This window comes from Schistocerca piceifrons, chromosome 4 (genome assembly GCF_021461385.2).
Source record: "Schistocerca piceifrons isolate TAMUIC-IGC-003096 chromosome 4, iqSchPice1.1, whole genome shotgun sequence".
Taxonomy (NCBI): Eukaryota; Metazoa; Arthropoda; class Insecta; order Orthoptera; family Acrididae; genus Schistocerca; species Schistocerca piceifrons.
In genome coordinates, this window is record NC_060141.1 from 630,578,870 (window position 1) to 630,599,275 (window position 20,406).

The window sequence follows — 20,406 nt, forward strand, 5'->3', positions numbered from 1 at the left end:
ACGACATCGCCTGCAGCACCTCTCTTGGGCTCGTGACCATATCGTTAGCAGGCCGGTGTGGCCGAGCGGTTCTAGGCGCTTCAGTCCTGAACCGCGCGACCGCTTAGGTCGCAGGTTCGAATCCTGCCTCGGGCATGGATGTGTGTGACGCCCTTAGGTTAGTTAGGTTTAAGTAGTTTTAAGTTCTAGGGGACTGATGACCTCAGATGTTAAGTCCCATAGTGCTCAGAGCCATTTGAACCATTTGACCGTATCGTTAAGACCCTAGACGGCTGAAAAATCGTGGCCAGTTCGAATGAGTTCCAGATTTCAGATGGTAAGGTTCGATTGTGGCTTGGATCCCACGGAACCATGGACCCAAGTTGTCAACAATGCATTGTGCAAGCTGGTGTTGGCTCCATAATGATGTGGGATGTTTTTACATTGAAGGGACTGGATTCTCTGCTCCAACTGAACAAATCGATGACTGGAAATATTAGAGTACTTGGAGACCATTTACAGCCATTTACTTCACGTTCCCAAACAACTATGGAATTTTTCTGGACGACAATGCGCCATATCCCTGGGACACAATTGTTCACGACTGGTTTGAATAACATTCTGGACAATACGAGTGAATGGTTTGGTCACGCACATCGCCTGAGATGAACCCTACCGAACATTTATGAGACATAATCGACAGGTCAGTTAGTACACAGCACCTTGCACCGACAACTCTTTCGCAAATGTGAGCGGTATAGAGGCAGCACGGCCCAATATTTTTGCAGGGGCATCCAACAACTTATTGAATCCATGCCAGGTCGATTTGCTGCGCTACGCTAATCATATGCACGTCCGTCACCCTATTATGAGGTATCACATGACTTTTGTCACCTCTTTGTAAAATAGAAGTGTGAATTCAACATTATAAGAATTTCAGTTAGGACTACGATTGCGAACATAGGTTTGTGGACTGTAGCTGTGTGAGTGTGTACATGAGAGGATTGCTGTACCTTCTTCATCATCGCCTGTGTTCGGGAAGACAGTCTTACTGATATGTTTTCCTTGGTAATGAGACTGGGAGGGAGGTAGGAGGGAAGGCTCGTACAGTTGTCTTTCTTAACTTCCTGTGTTAGGGTGGTTCTACCAGTCGACCCTGTCCGCCGTAGCTGAGTGGTCAGTGTAGATGGCTGACATGCGGAGGACCTGGGTTCGATTTGTGGTACCGCCAATTTCATTGGTGGGAGGACTTGTACGTAGTGCACTCAGCCTAATGCTGCTAACTTGATTGAGAAGTAGTGACAACGGTTGGGAGAGCATGTTCCTTCATGCCTTATCGACATGACGTCATTATTTGAGGATGGCAGGGCGGTCGGTCTGTCCCGATTCGCCCACGGTCTGGAAGGTGGCAAAACGGCCAGAAGAGTGGTGTACTGAACACATGCCCCACCATACCGTATCCATATGACAACACTGGCAGAGGGTGACACAGCGGTCGGTCGGTCCCGATTGGCCCTTGATCTGGAAAGAGAACAACAGCCGGGAGAGTGGGATGCTCACCCCATGCCCACTCCATACTCCATCCATATAACGCCATAGTCCGCAGCTCGTGGTCGTGCGGTAGCGTTCTCGCTTCCCACGCCCGGGTTCCCGGGTTCGATTCCCGGCGGGGTCAGAGATTTTCTCTGCCTCGTGATGACTGGGTGTTGTGTGCTGTTCTTAGGTTAGTTAGGTTTAAGTAGTTCTAGGGGACTGATGACCATAGATGTTAAGTCCCATAGTGCTCAGAGCCATTTGAACCATTTTGACGCCATTAGCAGAGAGGGACATGGCGGTCGTCGGTCACGGTTGGTCCACAGTCTCGAAAGTGGAAAAAATGGCCCAGAGAGGTGTATGCTGATCCCATTGTTCCCTGAAGTCTTTAAAAGGTATCCTATTCTGTTCCTTCTTCTTGTCAGTGTTTTCCATATATTCCTTTCTTCGTCGATTTTGTGGCGATCCTTCTCATTCATTATCTTATCAGTCCATATAATTAGTTAATTTTCAACAAGCTGCTGTAGCACCACGAAAGTTAGCTGAAAGAAAAATCCTCTCTCCCTCCTTGGATGGGCTTGCAGTGCTATCGCCATTGTCATACAAAGTTTCGTTCATTATGTAGATTGTCTATTATAACTTGTATACAGAAATAAACCGGAGGAGAACATAAATGTATTCACCATCTGTGATACAGCTGAACCGAAACTGGGGATGGGCGTAGATGGGCTCGTCTGTGTGCCGTCTTGTAACAGCGGAACACGAGTGGAGGCGTAGCTGAGCGGCTGCCCGCCATACAGCCCGCGGCTGTGCGCCGTGGCGTATTGACCTTCGCCGTGTCAGCGAGCTGCTGACGTCACAGGCGCGCATGCCTCCGCGGACCGTCCTCCACAGGTCCATTGTTGTGGCCACGTCCAGCACCGCAGCACCGGCCTCCGCCGTCAAAATACGCCTCCGCCGTCTGCATCCTAAGTGAGCTCCCTAACGACTCGAAAGGTCCCCAGTGCAGCTAGTGCGTTAGACGTAAGTCTCCTGGCAGAGCGACGTAACAATCCGCTCCCACTGGTGGAATGCTGTCTTGTCGAAAACTGACATTTTGAGACAGTGACAGTGTATAAAACGCAAGTTGGTCCTTGCAAAGAAGAAAACAGCAACCAATCACTGTTAATAATGCTATTTATTTACGCAAGTAGCATCGTTACTGGTTGCGAACAGACAGGTTCATCTTCAGGTTGCTGTTCACGATTGTTTGTTCTTGTTTACATTACTTGTCATTGTTTTCTCCCCAAGTGGTGAAAGTTCCTTAGATTGGTGTAGCAAAAAAATGATGTGAGAAAAGATCCATTTAACCATATCAGTACTTACCAACGAATGAAAACGATGTAGACAAATCTCTAATTCAGAACTGTGTTACTTTTAGGGTACTTACCTTGAAATCTCCTGACCATTATGTTGCATTGTTGACTGCTTGCTGTAACGAAATAGGAAAAAAATGTATAAAGCAAAAAAAATGTTCAAATGTGTGTGAATTCCTAAGGGACCAAACTACTGAGGTCATCGGTCCCTAGACTTACTACCTAAACTAACTTATGATAAGAACAACACAACACCCATGCCCAACGGAGGTCTCGAACCTCCGACAGGGTAAAGCCGTGCGAACTGTGGCAAGGCGCTCTCGACCGCGTGGCTACCTCGCGCATATAAAGCACTTTTTTGTTTTACAGATATGCACATAGTGTATAGCACCGCAGTCACACTGAATAGTTTTTGCCACGTGGAAGACTGTATATAGAGATGGCGATATCACAAATGATACTGTCTCAAAGAGTTTCTCTCTTGGGGGTGTTACGGTAAGTACAGTGATATGACAGTAGAACATCTACAATATATGAACGTTTCGTTATACGCAGTTTACAAGGAATGTGCACTGACTACAATGAAAAGGATCGAAGATATCGCTTTGCTATAATGTTACTAAAAATATATTTTATGTATTGTGGTCTGCAAAAGAAAACAGCATATATCATGAGGAACAATCGTACATTCATAAATGTTACAATAGAGAACATTACGTTAATGAGTGATAGCTAGTTGAAAGTGTAAGTTAATTTAACTATAGTATTAACGTATTGTTTAGCAATTACCCTCGACATTTGTTTACATTGTTTTCATTCTTTATTAGGTACGTTTTTGTTGTTGTTGTTGTGGTCTTCAGTCCTAAGACTGGTCTGATGCAGCTCTCCATGCTACTTATCCTGTGCAAGCTTCTTCATCTCCCAGTTCTTACTGCAACTTACATCCTTCTGAATCTGCTTAGTGTATTCATCTCTTGGTCTCCCTCTACGATTTTTACCCTCCACGCTTCCCTCCAATGCTAAATTTGTGATCCCTTGATGCCTCAGAACATGTCCTACCAACTGGTTATTAGGTACAGTTACAGTTAATTTACTTTCGCTATTAGCTGGGAAAGACAGCTGACAACAAATGTAAACAACAAGTCTAACCGAATCGTGAACAGCCGCCCGAAAATGAACCTGTCGGTTGGAAATCGGCACCGGTGCTTTTCGTGTAAACAGAAAACATTATTAAGAGCGGCTGATTGCTGTTTTCTTCTGTGCAAGGATCATCTTGTACTTACGAGGAGAACCAGATTTTCCATGAATTTCGCTCAGTGGAAGAGGGGTCAAAATAGGCGAACACCTGTCTCGGCTTATCCGTAGCTACTCGACCGTTTCTCAAAAAACGGTCAAAGTTTTTGAGGCATTTTCCAAATAAGTTTTGTATCTTTTACCGCACGATATCCTCAGATGAAATGGCAGCAGAATGGTTAGCGTCGCGGTTTCTTTATTTTGCGCCCAGGGTTTTGGTTTTTCGTTGATATAACCATATCTGTAGAATATTACCAAACGAATGTTTTACCTAGTATACTGATATCAAGTTGCCTTTATTCGTCTGCTAATTGTATGCCAGATGAATGAATTAAAAAAAAAAGGATGAACGAATTATTTGAAATTGTTTTCGGTGAAATTCCTGTTGTGTACGTTGTTTCATAATGAGTTGCAAGCGCCATTTTTCGGAAACGTGACCCGTTACGCATAGTTTGCATTGATATTGTTGCCAACGTTCGAAACCTTCGCCATTGTTAACAACGTTTCTTTCTCGAGTGAGATTCATGTGAGAAAATGTCACTGTGACAAATCTGCTTTAGCACGATGCTCGCGGTGTTTGGAAAACTGTGTTTCGGACGTTGTGTGATCGATATCATCCAAAGGAACTCCCCAAATCTTCTTGAGGAATATATGAATAAAATATAAGTGTTAACATAAGATCTGGTATGAGAATGAAATATCAGAATATGAACATTTAAAAAGGTTGTGAAATACATTTGATATTTTAAAATTACTGTAACGTCCTTGTATCCCCTAATTTGATCAGAAACGCTCGTGTATTAACCTTCCACTGACATGAGTAGATAAAGGAATACAATAAAAATAAAATAAAAAATAAAAACAAAAATTAGGTTTCGAACAAATGACAAAATTAATAACCGGCGATGCTAACCATTTAGCCATAAGCCACCAATGAATCTACGGACAGCGCAATAAAAGGCACATAAAGTCCCTCAAAGTACCTCAAAAACTTTGACTGTCGTTTTTCAGAAACGATAAGAGTATCTACAGATGAGCCGAGACACGTGTATACTTATTTTGACTCGTCTTCTACTGAGTGAAGTTCCTGAGAAATCGGATGGTGCCGCTTGCCGTTTTCTCCTCGTCAGCCAAACCCGCTCGGAAAACTGTGCGCACTGTCCCGCCGCTTCCGAGTCTAGGGAAAGCTTGCCGGCCCTGGATCGAATCCGCTCAGCAGATTAACGAGGAGGGCCGGTGTACCGGCCAAAATAGATGTGGTTTTTAGGCGGTTACCCCTCGTTCGGCTAGGAGAGGAGGTTCTCCGCAGAATCGACGAGGAATAGAATATGTGGAAAACACTGACAAGAAGAAGGGACAGGATGATAGGACCTCTGTTAAGATATCAGGGAAGAAATTCCATGGTGCAAGAGGGAGCTGTAGAGGATAAAAACTGTAGAGGAAGATAGAGATTAGGATGCATCCAGCAAATAATTGAGGATGTATGTCGCTGATATGAAAAGTTGGTACGGGACTGATGACTAAAAAAAAATGTAATCACTGAAATAACATCACTTTCTCTCTCGGCTCATGAAATTTCATTTCGTTCCGTTCCCTCCGCCGCTTTTGGTGTTTCATTCTTTTCGTGTGCGCAACATTTGTAACACCGCCTTAGAGGTAATGAAAGTTGTGTGAAGTAGCGCATCTTTTCTTTAAGCCATATGATAAGAGCACACCGCGTTGCATCAGTGACTTTAAAGAACCACACCACGCTCGAGAAGTAGTTTTACTCAATACGAATTTTTGTATGTCAAAATGTTGCATGAAGTCGTGCCTTAACTGTGAGGACATGATGAAAGGCGTCTGCTCTCATGAACCAACTTTCAAATGTTCCACTTATTATATACCGATTGCTGGCACGCACTTTTGCTGTTCAATATTGTGAGAAAAGTAGGTATAAATTGTAGGGAAAGACGCGTAGTATACACAGTCTGTACAAGGACCAAGAGGGAACAGTAAAAGTGGAAGACGAAGAACGAAGGGCTCGGATTAAAATGTGTGTAAGACAGGGATGTAGCCTTTCACCCCTACCCTTCAATCTATGCATCGAAGAAGCAATGACGGAATTAAAAGAAAGGTTAAAGAGTGGGATTAAAATTCAAGTTGGAACGATATCAATGATAAGATTCACTGACGACATTGCCATATCCAGAGAAAATGCAGAAGAATTAAAGGATCTGTTAAATGGAATGAACAGCACAATGAGAACAGATTACGGACTGAGAAAAAACCGAAGAAAGACGAAGGTAATGAGAAGTAGCCGAAATGAGAACAGCGATAAACTTAACATCAAAATTAGTGATCACGAAGTAGATGAAGTTCAGGAAATCCGCTACCTAAGCAGCAGAATAGCCCGTGATGGACGGAGCAAGGATGACACGAAAAGCAGACTAGTACTGGCAAAAAGGGCATTCCTGCCCAAGAGAAGTCTACTGGTATCAAAATAGGTCTTAGTTTGACGAAGAAATTTCTGAGACTGTGCTTTTGTAGCACAGCAGTGTATGGTAGTGAGACAGGACCGTGGGAAAACCAGAACAGCAGAGAAGCGATGACTTGGATGTGGTGTTACAGCTATGCAGTGAGGAGGTTTTCCGCAGAATCGGAGAGGAAAAGAGTATACGGAAAACACTGACAAGGAGAAGATACTTGATAGTAGGACATCTGTTAAGATATCAGGGAATAACCTCCATGGTAATAAAGGGAACCGTAGAAGGTAGAAGGGGAGGCCGCCAATTGTGAAATTCAGATTCGATTCATACTGTGCATAATAAAAGCTCATTGCCAGAGGTGTAATGAGGCAAAGCACCAAGACGCACTTCTCAGCCGTTGTCGAGAAAATCGACAGTTAAAACCGATACGGTGAAATACTCTCTACGATTAACAATTTTCTGCAGCGTCGTGGCGCAGCGGTAAGCGCTCGGGTTCGTAATCCGAAGGTCGCCGGATCGACCCTCGCGCCATGCAGTTTTTTTTATTATTAGTTTTTTGTAATTCAAATGAATACCACAACTTTAGGAATTTAAAACTCTGCAACGACAAAAGGCAGAGCTAAGCACTATCTGTCGGCGAATTAAGGGAGCTATAAAGTTTCATTTAGTTGTACATTTGTTCGCTTGAGGCGCTGTTGACTAGGCGTCAGCGTCAGCGTCAGTTGATGCTAAGATGGCGACCGCTCAACAGAAAGCTTTTTGTGTTAATGAGTACGGCAGAAGTGAATCGACGACAGTTGTTCAGCATGCATTTCGAACGAAGTATGGTGTTAAACCTCCTGATAGGTGGTGTATTAAACTTATCTGTTCGTAAGTACCTGAACGTCAACTACCCGAGGCGATGGATCGGCCGCCAGGCAGCCCGTGACAGAGCACTTCATCACTGGCCTCCAAGAAGCCGTGATCTTACCCCCTGCGAGTTTTTCTTATGGGGGTATGTTAAGGATATGGTGTTTCGGCCACCTCTCCCAGCCACCATTGATGATTTGAAACGAGAAATAACAGCAGCTATCCAAACTGTTACGCCTGATATGCTACAGAGAGTGTGGAACGAGTTGGAGTATCGGGTTGATATTGCTCGAGTGTCTGGAGGGGGCCATATTGAACATCTCTGAACTTGTTTTTGAGTGAAAAAAAAAACCTTTTTAAATACTCTTTGTAATGATGTATAACAGAAGGTTATATTATGTTTCTTTCATTAAATACACATTTTTAAAGTTGTGGTATTCTTTTTGAATCACCCTGTATATATAAACTATTAATGAATTGCTTATGCATGTTGGTGAAGGCGGATCGCTCTCCAATTGTACCGCCTCCATTTTTCCGTTTGCTTAACAGGGTGTACCAAAGCTCTCACGTCCGCACCGATTTTCGACGATGTTATAAGTTGCGGTAGGGACCGCATCTACCTTCTTTCGAAGTTAGCAGGCAACTACACTGTTATGCGGCGGCTCGTTTCGGACCATTCAACATCTGTCCTTCAAGTGTAACGAGCGAGTAACGGAGTTTATATTTCACACCTGCCACAGCAAATTTGTGTTCGTGGGGTCTTTATTGTAATTGGAACGTTTGACTTACGCTATACGTATTCGTTTCGGAATATCGTTTCTACGTCTTCCGTTAACTATACGTGGTTAACATTATGAGGACAATTAATAACATTTATGAAATACAACTTTGTTTGCGGAAAACATAATGATGTTCGAAGTCGCCAGTTTTTCCACGACAAACGACTTTCAACAACTTATTATATGCATAATTGTTGCAACAGATTGCCGGGAATTATATATATATATATATATATATATATATATATATATATATATGTGTGTGTGTGTGTGTACACACATTTCAATTACAAAAAACAAATTCTAAAAAAAAAAAAAAAAAAGTTGCATGGCGCGAGATTCGATCCGGTGACCTTCGGATTACGAACCTGAGCCCTTACCGCTGCGCCACGACGCTATAGAAAATTATTAATCGTAGAGAGTATTTCACCGCAGCGGTTTCTTTTAACTGTCCATTTTCTCGACAACGGCTGAGAAGTGCGTCTTGGTGCTTTGCCACATTACACCTCTGGCCATGAGCTTTTATTATGCGCAGTATGAATCGAATCTGAATTTCACAATTGGCGGCCTCCCCTTGTTAGATGAAGACAGAGGTTGGAATACATCAGCAAATAATTGAGGACGTAGATTGCAAGTGGTTCTCTGAGATGGAAAAGTTGCCACAGGAGAGGAATACGTGGCGGCTATTCAGAAGAGTGATAACTCAAACAAGACTCAACTTGGCAGGATGTCCTGTTGCCTCGCGACCTACTGCAGAGTCGGGTTTTCAGAGGTGAAAAGCACTATTGAACCCACACTGGCAGACACTATTTGGCTTTCTGGTTTCAGAAACAGGCGAGACGACTGTTTACCCTATTTTTCAGGGTCTCTGTTCTGCTGTTTGTGAGGCGAAACTACGATAACCATTCGAGCTAAATACATCTTTTCACTGTTTTGAGCAGGGCATTACAGGGTATTAATATTCGATCAAATTTTGCTCTCGATTGAAAGAAAGTTTTTCATGCACTTTCCTTCCCTTCACATCGAATCCCAGTTCTATTACTCACTCCGTCTTCAGGCCACGAGTGGCCTACCGGGACAATCAGACCGCCGTGTCATCCTCAGAGGAGGTTGCGGATCGGAGGGGCGTGGGGTCAGTACACCGCTATCCCGGTCAATATGATGGTATTCTTGACCGAAGCCGTTACTATTCGGTCGAGTAGCTCCTCAATTGGCATCACGAGGCTGAGTGCTCCCCGGAAAATGCCAACAGTGCATGGCGGCTGGATGGTCACCCATTCAAAAGCTGGCCACGCCCAACACTGCTTAACTTCGGTGATCTCACGGGAACCTGTGTACCCACTGCGGCAAGGCCGTTCCAGTTGTATTACCATGTTACTTTTTTATAATCTGCCACTAAACTTCCGTTTTGTGAATAACTTTGTATTGGTACAAAAATAACCACAATCGCACCTTAAATTTTGTTTTCTTGATAGATTTTTTTATTTCGTTTAAATCTATGAGGAATCCAATGACAGGTATTAGAAATACAAGAACAAAGCTCCACTGTTAACTCTCTTTAAGCCATAATCACCTATCTGTCTCTGCGTAACGGTACATGTCACCGTCGGAAAACAGTTGCGCACTAATACATCACGAGAAGTAGTTCATTAGTAACAGGAGCAGGTTCGTTCTTTTCTTTCCAGATCTCATATATACAGATGCACTATTCAGAAATGTTCAACAAGGAATTTAACCATTTCACCGCACATACACGCGTATTCACAAGAGATAAGCTGGAGTAACTAACGGTAAAACAGAATCGTTCTATTCGAAAAGCAAAGAACATCTGCAACTGCCGCCAGTCTACACACGAGTGCAGTGCAGCGCTAATGGTTCAGACTGGAGGTGCTACGTCGCAGCTCTCAGACAATGCATCGCTAATCGATGTCCGAGCCATCTGGCCCATAATGTAGCTTATCGACAATCGATGCGTGAGACACGACAGCACTTGCCGCGAGTACTTATCGTTAATTCAGGGCTCACGCCCCTGATAAAGCCCCTAGCCCTTTCCCTGCTTGAGATATCCGTGCAGCTACGATGTCACGGCCTCTTATCGTTCTCCAATAAAATTGGATGTAGTAACTGCTCCTAAAAGTCTTCACATCAGTTACAATACCTATGAGGCAACGTCAGAATGAGTAAGATGTCTCTAAAGTTTTCGTACTATTTCAGAGTTCTGTAGATACAGAACTTCTTACCGCGTTTCTATGAATCTCACACAGTTCGAAATAAAGACAGAAATAGTGGTCAGGGTTCTTTGTTTGGTGTGAGACTTCACTCAATTGGTCCGTAACGATTCAGTGTTATCTAAGATTGCGAGCTGGCTGCACAACGCTTTCTACACTCTCCGGATTAATAACGGCATTTCCGTTAGAACTTTGTAGCGTAATTTATGGACAGTTCGTCCGACGTCGGATTGAATGGGAGCGTGTGAGCGTCCATACTCGCTTCAAGGTTCCGGTCAACCACATCTGTCCATCACAAGGAAAGATCGTCGTACTGTGTGGTAACTCCACATTTTCTGCTGCCATCCGAGAACAAGTAGTGGACCTCCTGAAAAATTCTGTTGGGAAAGGACCTGAAGGCACAGAAGTATTCTATTTAGTCTCATAATATGGGGAGAATTCTCACTACACAGCGGTACGTCAGGGACATCTTGGATCCTCATGCGTTACCTCCCTTCACACTGTATTGTGGCGCCATTTTTCAATGGGACAATACTCATCCACACATGTCACGTGTCTCTACGAACTGTCTACTTTATGTTGAGGTTACTCCCGTGACCAGCAAAACCCTCAGATCTGTCTTCAATAGAACATGTGGGAGATCGGCTCGGACGTCAATTACTTTCAGCGCTAGTATCCAGGACGTCAAGATTTACAACAGTTATCCGAGAGCTTGCCGCAGGAGAGGATACAAGACTTTATGACACCACATCCAATGGAATCAGTGAATGCATCTAGGCCACAGCAGTTGCAAAGTCATCTTGACTCGATTTTGTAATCATAGAATCACCTGGGTAGGGAGACTGGTGGGAACGCGTGATACGCTCAGTCAAGCGTTACTTGTGGATGATGCTTAGTCGCTCTCAGATGGATGAAGAGAACCTAAACGCCGTTTTGATAGGAATAGAAGCCGCAATAAACTCAAGGCCCAACACCCAAGCAACGAAAGATCCGGCATTGACATCAGCTCATTTCCTAAATGGTGGAAAACTAGTACCCACTCCATGTGAGCCAGAACCAACACCTAGGAGGGATCTTGCCAATAAATTCCGACTAAGATAAAAGGTCAACGAGGACATTTGGCGTAGGTGGAAAAATGAAGACCTCCTGCTGGTAAGAAGCTACCACGGGTGAAGGGATACCCCTCAAGAAGAAGTCGTTCTACTTGAGGACATCAAACCTTTTTTTTACGTTTGTTGCATCTGCTCGGGGCGGACGTCGTAAGACATCCGTTTAAGTTCGTTGTTAATCGATTAACTCAGTTTTTTTTATTACAGAGGGCAGCTAACCCTCTGACGGAACACGCTGAGCTACCGTGCCGGCGTCCTAGATGGTAAAATAAGATGCAGCGGGACGGCACGATCTGTCCACCGGTGTAGTTGGTCATTCCCCTCGATTCCCCTCGAGATAGACCAGGATGGGGAGGATGTTAGGGAATAAGAGACTCATATGCCATCAATTGGTGTTGTGTATAAAACTGTGTACTGTGCCACCCTCTGCGGCGTTTGAATATAATTATGACTGAAACTGTAATGGACGCCGTGATTACACCTGTGAACTGTTCTTGTGTCGCATTCCTTTAGATACTAGTGGCAGCAACAGAGACCAACTGCATTTGTGAATAGTAATTCCACCTTTAAAAATGAGAAGTTTGCCATCCAGAACAACATACTAGGCGTTGTCAGAGATTTTGTTATACATCCTATAGGTCCTTTCTAATTTACTGGATGACATGGACTGATTCTCAAAAGGATTTTATTCAAATTGACACTGGACGCAGAAAGCTACATACTCAGTTAATTTTACTTGCTCTCTTGAGGTATGATATGTGGGATATGCGTACGTATTTCAGTGTTTCCGTTGCCTTGAACACTGAGGCAGCTGTATTCAGCTTTACAGCATGCTTAGCTTTCCTTCGTGCGTGATGAATGGTACAAACATAAGTCTAAGAGGAACTGGCCGAGAACCAAGTGTCAATATAATTTGAAAGTACAGACCTCTGCACGTTTATTGCGAGGAATTTTAACAAGCGCAGTGTGGCGTTGAACATACTGGCCTGAAGCTATCTGGAATCAGTAAACCGTGCTGTGAAGAGTCGCCGTGTTTTGCAATGAACGGCGAATATATGAGAATGAGCAAAAAGTTTCCATTTGGGGGCGTTACTGCTGCAATTGAATGCAAGGTAGCGTGGCTGCGATGCGGGTATATATGCACCGACGTAGGCAAGCGATTAGTGTGGCAGTGTCTATTCGACGTGCGAGCGGTAAAACGGAAACGCGAATTACGGCGACATTATCACCAAATGCGTCCAAACAGAACCAACCTGATGTTATTCTGTACTCGGCTACCGAAGGACAACTACCGGTATACAATCATTTGAGAATGTGTATGAGGCAGAATGTCTGTCGAAACCAGGACCGGGAAAACTGCGACAAGGGGTGCTGTTGCTTCAAGATGACGCACGTCCCCATATCGCAAAATACACTACTGGCCATTAAAATGGCTACACCACGAAGATGACGTGCTACAGACGCGAAATTTAACCGACAGGAAGAAGATGCTGTGATATGCAAATGATTAGCTTTCCAGAGCATTCACACAAAGTTGGCGCCGGTGGCGACACCTACAACGTGCTAACACGGGGAAAGTTTCCAACCGATGTCTCATACACAAACAGCAGTTGACCGGCGTTGCCTGGTGAAACGTTGTTGTGATGCATCGTGTAAGGAGGAGAAATGCGTACCGTCACGTTTCCGACTTTGATAAACTGTCGGATTGTAGCCTATCGCGATTGCGGTTTATCGTATCGCGACATTGCTGCTCGCGTTGGTCGAGATCCAATGACTGTTAGCAGAATATGGATTCGGTGGGTTCAGGAGGGTAATACGGAACGCCGTGCTGGATCCCAACGGCCTCGTATCACTAGCAGTCGAGATGACAGGCATCTTATCCTCATGGCTGTAACGGATCGTGCAGCCACGTGTCGATCCCTGAGTCTACAGATGGGGACGTTTGCAAGACAACAACCATCTGCAGGAACAATTCGACGACGTTTGCAGCAGCATGGACAATCATCTCGGAGACCATGGCTGCGGTTACTCTTGACGCTGCATCACAGACAGGAGTGCCTGCGATGGTGTACTCAACGACGAACCTGGGTGCACGAATGGCAAAACGTCATTTTTTCGGATGAATCCAGGTTCTGTTTACAGCATCATGATGGTCGCGTCCGTGTTTGGCGACATCGCAGTGAACGCACATTGGTAGCGTGTATTCGTAATCGTTATACTGGCGTACCACCTGGCGTGATGGTATGGGGTGCCATTGGTTACACGTCTCGGTCACCTCTTGTTCGCATTGACGGCACTTTGAACAGTGGTCGTTACATTTCAAATGTGTTACGACCCGTGGCTCTACCCTTCATTCGATCCCTGCGAAAACCTACATTTCAGCAGAATAATGCACGACCGCATGTTGCAAGTTGCAGGTCCTGTACGGGCCTTTCTGGATACAGAAAATGTTTGACTGCTGCCCTGGCCAGCACATTCTCCAGATCTCTCACCAACTGAAAACGTCTGGTCAATGGTGGCCGATCAACTGGTTCGTCACTATACGCCAGTCACTACTCTTGATGAACTGTGGTATCGTGTTGAATCTGCATGGTCAGCCGTAACTGTACCCGCCATCCAAGCTCTGTTTGACTCAATGCCCAGGCTTATCAAGGCCGTTATTACGGCCATAGGTGGTTGTTCTGGGTACTTATTTCTCAGGATCTATGCACCCAAATTAGGTGAAAATGTAATGACATGTCAGTTCTAGTATTATATATTTGTCCAATGAATACCCGTTTATTATCTGCATTTCTTCTTGGTGTAGCAATTTTAATGGCTAGTAGTGTATGTCGAAACGCAGAAGTTACGCGTACTCAAGAAGTAGACACTTGACCATACGCCGTGCAGTCTTGATCTTTCCTCCTGCGCCTTCGGTCCCTTAAAATAGGCCTTAAAGGGCAGATTCCTGTCGGACGAGAATGTTTAGCAGGGAGTTACCGCCCCTTTCACGCAGCAGAATAAGACGCTTTACCATATGGGTATCTTCAGCCTGGTTCCTGATTGGCATACCGAGTGTGGACTATAAGGCTTCGAACGCCCTCATAAATTAGATTTTACTCTGTATGGTTAAAGGCGGCGACGGGGAGGCAGTTATTATCGATGCAAACCTTCGGCCTTTATGTCGTTTAGCTCAAAACATTGTAGCTGTTCGCTAATTTAGTACTGTTTTTTAATTTGTATGTCAATCTTTACATGTACCTAGTGTTATTTTCTGCCTTCTCTGCACTTTTTTGTGATGTCTACCGCCTAATCTGAATTTACAATTTTTTGCCTGTTCTGCTTCGTCTGCCATTTGTAAACTTCTCCAGTGCTAAGCTGAAGTTTCTCCATTTCAACAATTTAAAATTGTCAAAAACTAGATCCTGGTTTCCAATAAACCTTTGTTTGTAAGTGGTTCCCTGATTTTTTTCGACCTCCCCATGTTCAAAAGATAATGTCATTACGGAGACTACGACTGGCTTAAAACCCATATGCCTAATGCTGCGACTGGTCAAGTCGCCTGTCAGTATATGAGGAGAGAGAGAGAGAGACTGAGTGAATGAAGCAGATGCCGAATAAAGCTGTCGAGTGCCTCTCAGACTGGCAGCGTTAGAGGTATCATTTACAAAAAGTGGGGTGAGGTGAGCATAAGACGGTGGTCTCGATACCTGTTGGACACACAGTCCGACGTGCAGAAGTAAACAGGTCGCTGCTTTACTGGTATGTATGGACAAAGATTCAGAATTTCTACGGAACATTCGCAGTAGCAGATGAGACTTGGTAGACCTGAAATAGGGTGGCAACATATAAATCGCATTAGATTCCTGCTTATAACACATTCCGACGGAAATCGAATGACATGTGAAACCCATGCTGACATTTATTCCAGAAGAATCACCTTCCAGAATACAGGGTGATTCAAAAAGAATACCACAACTTTAGGAATTTAAAACTCTGCAACGACAAAAGGCAGAGCTAAGCACTATCTGTCGGCGAATTAAGGGAGCTATAAAGTTTCATTTAGTTGTACATTTGTTCGCTTGAGGCGCTGTTGACTAGGCGTCAGCGTCAGTTCATGCTAAGATGGCGACCGCTCAACAGAAAGCTTTTTGTGTTATTGAGTACGGCAGACGTGAATCGACGACAGTTGTTCAGCGTGCATTTCGAACGAAGTATGGTGTTAAACCTCCTGATAGGTGGTGTATTAAATGTTGGTATAAACAGTTTACAGAGAATGGGTGTTTGTGCAAAGGGAAAAGTTCTGGACGGCCTCCAAGAAGCCCTGATCTTACCCCCTGCGATTTTTTCTTATGGGGGTATGTTAAGGATATGGTGTTTCGGCCACCTCTCCCAGCCACCATTGATGATTTGAAACGAGAAATAACAGCAGCTATCCAAACTGTTACGCCTGATATGCTACAGAGAGTGTGGAACGAGTTGGAGTATCGGGTTGATATTGCTCGAGTGTCTGGAGGGGGCCATATTGAACATCTCTGAACTTGTTTTTAAGTGAAAAAAAAACCTTTTTAAATACTCTTTGTAATGATGTATAACAGAAGGTTATATTATGTTTCTTTCATTAAATACACATTTTTAAAGTTGTGGTATTCTTTTTGAATCACCCTGTATATTGCGACCAATAAAAATGGAAATGCCGTGTGGCTAGGGCCTCCAGTAGGGGAGACCGTTCGCCTGGTGCAAGTCTTTCGAGTTGACACCATTTCGGCGACTTGCGTGTCGATGGGGATGAAATGATGATGATAAGGACAACACAACACCCAGTCCCTGAGCGGAGAAAGTCTCCGGCCCAGCCGGTAATCGAACTCGCGCCGTTAGGCATGACATTCCGTCGCGCTGACCACTCAGCTACCAGGGGCGGACATTGCGATCAATAGAAATTGTTTAGAAGGAAAAAAAAGTTATTATACACTGACGGAAAATAATCGCAACACCAAGAAGGACTTGTGCGACAGAAACGAAAGTTTGTATGCGTGTAACTACATCTGAAAAATGATGTATGTTCCAATTTTGCCCCAGTCGCACGAGAGTGGTGCTAGTAGCGCCACTGTGAGGATGCAAATCAAGTTTGCTTTAAATACACGCTGTAACGACCTTGAGCTTTCGTTACCTTTGAAACTGGACGTGGTGGGTTGATGTTAGTCAAGAATGTTTTTAAGGCGACAAAGAGGCCACTGTCAAGATCTCACTCACTTTGAACGTCGTCGTGTAATAGCGCTACGAGAAGTTGGATGTTCCTTCTAGGATATTACAGAAAGGCTTGGTAGATATGCAACAACTGCACGTGATTGCTGGCTGCGGAGGTCACGAGAATGTACGGTCGCAAGAAGACCAGCCTCCGGACAGACACTTGGCACTACAAATCGATTACTTCTCAACGACAGCTCCGAGGCAGAGTGCACGTAGCGTTCATTCCACTGACCTCAAACCACCGCCGTTTGCTACTTCAGTGGTGTCAAGCTAGAGCTTATTGCAGGGTACGGCGATGGTCTGTTGTGTTTCCTGAGGAAAGCTAGTTCTGCCTCGGTGCCAGTGATGGCCGTCTGTTGATTAGAACTAGGCCAATCGGGGACCTGCAACCAACCTGCCTGCTTGCTGGACACACTGCGCCTACACCTGGAGCTATGGTCTGGTGTGCGATTTCGCGTCACAGCAGGAGCACCCACGTTGTCATCCCAGGCACCCTGATTGCAAAACTGTAAGTCACACTGGCTACGAAGTCTTTGGCGACGTATTTCTTGAATAAAAGTCTCTCGCTGTACATGCCGCGTCAATTCAGGATAAAACTCCAAGCTTTCGACCACTACCTCCATGGGGCTAAAACTGACTGTCGTGAACTGGCGAGACTCCCACTTTTATATGCAAAAGGACGGCTTCTGATTGGCTGGAATACGTCATAGCAACAGCGATATGGTGCGTTGTGAAGTGGTGCCCTCTACTTCCATAGATGTAGGTTCTATCCCGCGTTGCTTGCAGCGCCATCCCTTGAATCAGGAGGTAAAGTGCGGGAAGTTTTCCTCTGCGATTTTTCTTTGTCCAGTGCACTCTTCCAGGTGTTACTAAGTGCATAACCGTTGTCTCTGTTGAACTTACTATCGCTAAGTCTAATTTCGACTGCTTCCCGGATCACAGAGTCCCAGTAATTCGATTCGTGGGCTATTGCTATCGTTTCTTCAAATAAAAAAAAAGCCACTGCTGCTTTTTCCAAATACCTGTATTTCAGGTGGCGCTGGTGCTCGATGCAGCGGTCGGCAACGGTTCTTACCGACCGGCCCACTGGTGATTCGACCTGTTGTGCTGCCATTCATGAACAGCATTCCAGGGGGTGCTGCTTTCCAACAGGATAACTCTCGCCCGTGTAGAGAGTGTCGAAATGTTGCGTTAACCTGCTCGATCACCAGATCTGTCTCCAATCTAGCACGTATGGGACGACATCGGACAACTCTAGCGTCATCCATAAGCAGCATTAACCGTCACTGTATTGCCTGACGAATTGAAACAGGCATAGAACTCGCTTTCACAAACTGACATCCGGCATCTGTACAATACAATGCATGCTTAAATGCAACATTCTGGCGGTTACACCGGTTATTAATGTACCAGTATTTCACATTTGCAATGGCTGATCTCGCGCTTACATTAACCTGTGATCTTCCAATGTAAATGACGTAACTTACTTAGACAAATGTATTCCCGAAATTTCATTACTTGACATTAATTATTGAACCGTATCATCTTCATCTTTGCCTAGGTATGGTGTGTCATCTTCCGGAGCCTTGACTTTGCTCTGCCGCGATTGGTCCGTTTGCTTTTAAATTTCGGAGGGCGCTGCGTTCTGGGGAGAGACCTGCTGACGACGAGAGTATCGAGTGCTGCTGCCGGAGTGAGACGGGGAGTTCAGTTTCCGGTTGTGTGGCAGCGTAATGTTGCGTGAAAGGTGGTATAACTTCCTGTGAACGCACGTGATTGCTACTAGCGTGTGTACTCGGGACGGCGGCAGTCGTTCTGGACGGGACGTGTGGTAAGGAAGCTCGGCGTGGCAACTGTTGACGCGGCGTGTCCGCGTTGCTATGGTGGAACTGGGGCGATTGACATAACTCTAGTTGGTGCTGGTTGCAACCTGTCTGCCTTCTGGACTAACGGTGGGAATTTCTTGACTTGATGTGTCTCACTCAATTTCTGCCCGTGTCGTCGGGTGTGTTTTGCTCTAAGGTCGTGTGCCATGGTGTTTCGCAATTTTAATAGGCTCAGGTGTGCCCGAAATCCCGATTCAATGATCTGGTGTTATATTGTCAAGTGTAACTATCACTAGAAAAGAGTGTTAACTCTCTGTGCCTTAATAACTGAACCCACCGAGCGAGGTGGCGCAGTGGTTAGACACTGGACTCGCATTCGGGAGGACGACGGTTCAATCCCGCGTCCGGCCATCCTAATTTAGGTTTTCCGTGATTTCCCTAAATCACTCCAGGTAAATGCCGGGATGGTTCCTCTGAAAGGGCACGGCCGACTTCCTTCCCCATCCTTCCCTAATCCGATGAGACCGATGACCTCGCTGTCTGGTCTGCTTCCCCAACAACAACAACCAATAACTGAACCTAAAATATTATCTGTGGTTGAAATTTTATTCTGACCCAAGTGCAATAACGATCTTGTATTTTACAATTTGTTGAGTGGTATTATTATTTAGTACTGGCTGTCACATTTACTAAGTCGAAGATTTGCCAAGGCCAGTGGGCGTCATTAACTGTTCCTGCCTAGATAGGCGTTATATTTTGAACCATGTGTTTCAATGTTTAGTAATTTTTATTTTATGTTTTATAGAGAGTTGCTGTCATGCCCTATGTGGACGATTCGCCACGTTGGTGAAGTTTCTAGTTGTTCTGCTGGTCTGTGCCATATTGCTAAAGCAGGCAGTCCTGGTACAGCTGATTGTAAATTTTTCCTAGTGGTGAGGAGCACGGGCTGGTTTTAAGTGCTAACTCACTAACTTCAACCATTCTCAAATATTTATTACTACTGATATTTAGGCCCTTCAGGCCTAGTGGCGACGTCACTACCCTTTTTTGGTTATTAATTTTATCTTGTTAGCTTGTTTCATTAAAAAAAACCTTTGGTATATATCTTTGTCTTTTGGTCTTTACTGCTCCTTTGGACGAAGTAAATTAACTGTTGGTTTTGCATTCTTGTAGCATTATCAAAACAGCATTTGTGGTTATATTTGATTGGCCCTTCTGGCCGAATGATTAAAGTCATTCCTTTCAGTAACTTATTGTATTGGTCAATAATTAATCAAAAGTGTTGGGTCCTTCAGACCGTGACTATCTCCATATGTTGAATATTAAGGTTATCGTTCTGAGATTACAGTTGTGAATGATCAGCTGCCCTTCGGGCCTGGACTTTAAAAATTTTTGTTGTGTTTTGTGATATATATATGTTGTGTACGTAGTTCCGTGTAGTCAGTGCGTACTCAACTTTCCCACTAGAGCGCGCCCCACTAAGCACAACAGCGCAGGCGCAGCGCTCGTCCATCTCCGCACTACGAGATGGCGCTGCCATAGAGACGGACCAAATTCTGCTTCTGCCGACCCGCATATTAATATGTAACGCAGCCAATGAGATTGCTGCTAACGTAGAACCTTTTCTCCTCGCGGATCACACTCGTGCAGTGATACATGAACGCCCGAGGTATTATAACGAGTGTACAGACCTCCGATTAGGAAGTTTGTATTTATCTGCACCAGTCTGTACCAGTCTGCATTAGTCTGTACCAGTCT

At 44.7% G+C, this 20,406-nt stretch overlaps 1 protein-coding gene across 1 annotated transcript in view; it reads left to right on the top strand.

Annotated features, from left to right (window-relative positions):
- LOC124795193 (soluble guanylate cyclase 89Db-like) overlaps positions 1 to 20,406 on the top strand; it is a 440,530-nt gene that overhangs the window by 204,917 nt on the left and 215,207 nt on the right. The gene's annotated exons all lie outside the window — the stretch shown is intronic.